Source organism: Nematolebias whitei, chromosome 6 (genome assembly GCF_014905685.2).
Source record: "Nematolebias whitei isolate Nwh7 chromosome 6, NemWhi1, whole genome shotgun sequence".
NCBI lineage: Eukaryota > Metazoa > Chordata > Actinopteri > Cyprinodontiformes > Rivulidae > Nematolebias > Nematolebias whitei.
The window spans coordinates 46,825,117-46,825,998 of record NC_056503.1 but is presented as its reverse complement, the minus strand read 5'-3'; the positions used below and the strand labels follow the sequence as shown (position 1 = coordinate 46,825,998).

General features: G+C 36.3%; 1 protein-coding gene across 2 annotated transcripts in view; it reads right to left on the bottom strand.

Annotated features, from left to right (window-relative positions):
• srsf7a (serine and arginine rich splicing factor 7a) overlaps positions 1-882 on the bottom strand; it is a 13,377-nt gene that overhangs the window by 4,408 nt on the left and 8,087 nt on the right. The gene's annotated exons all lie outside the window — the stretch shown is intronic.

Sequence of the window (882 nt, the reverse complement as noted above, 5' to 3'; positions counted from 1 at the left end):
CTGACCTACAGAACCCCACTGACCCACAGAACCCCACTGACCTACAGAACCCCACTGACCTACAGAACCCCACTGACCCACAGAACCCCACTGACCCACAGAACCTCACTGAACTACAGAACCCCACTGACCCACAGAACCTCACTGAACTACAGAACCTCACTGACCCACAGAACCTCACTGACCTACAGAACCCCACTGACCTACAGAACCCCACTGACCCACAGAACCTCATTGGCAGGCCAGAAGGCCAGGCTGATTCTGGCAGATCCTGATCTCCCACTTCATGGTGCGTTCATGTTACTTCCACCTGGACGCAGGTATCTGCTGCCCAGGTGTGGAACAAACAGACTGAAAAACTAATTTATTCCTGTAGTATGGAACACCAAAACACTCTACATTAAATAAATAAAGCATTATGAAACAAGTATCTAAGCTTATTATTACAAAAAAAAAATAAAAAATCTTTTTTAATTCGTTTATTTCATAATTGTGTTTTTTTTTAATGAAAGTTTGGGTATTTGTTTCATAATGCCACTTTTCAGCAGAATGACTTCAGCTGTCAATCAACGTCAGTGGGTTGGACCTGCATCCCCACTGGCTGATCCTTCACATCCAATAGTTTTCCTGAATACCTGCTCACTCACAGACATAATTTAGACCTAATAATTTAATTTATAATTTAGACCTATTAATTTAGATTTATAATTTAGACCTAATAATTTAATTTATAATTTAGACCTAATAATTTATTTATAAATTTAGACCTAATAATTTAGACCTAATAATTTATTTATAAATTTAGACCTAATAATTTATTTATAATTTAGACCTAATAATTTAGACCTAATAATTTATTTATAATTTAGACCTAATAATTTA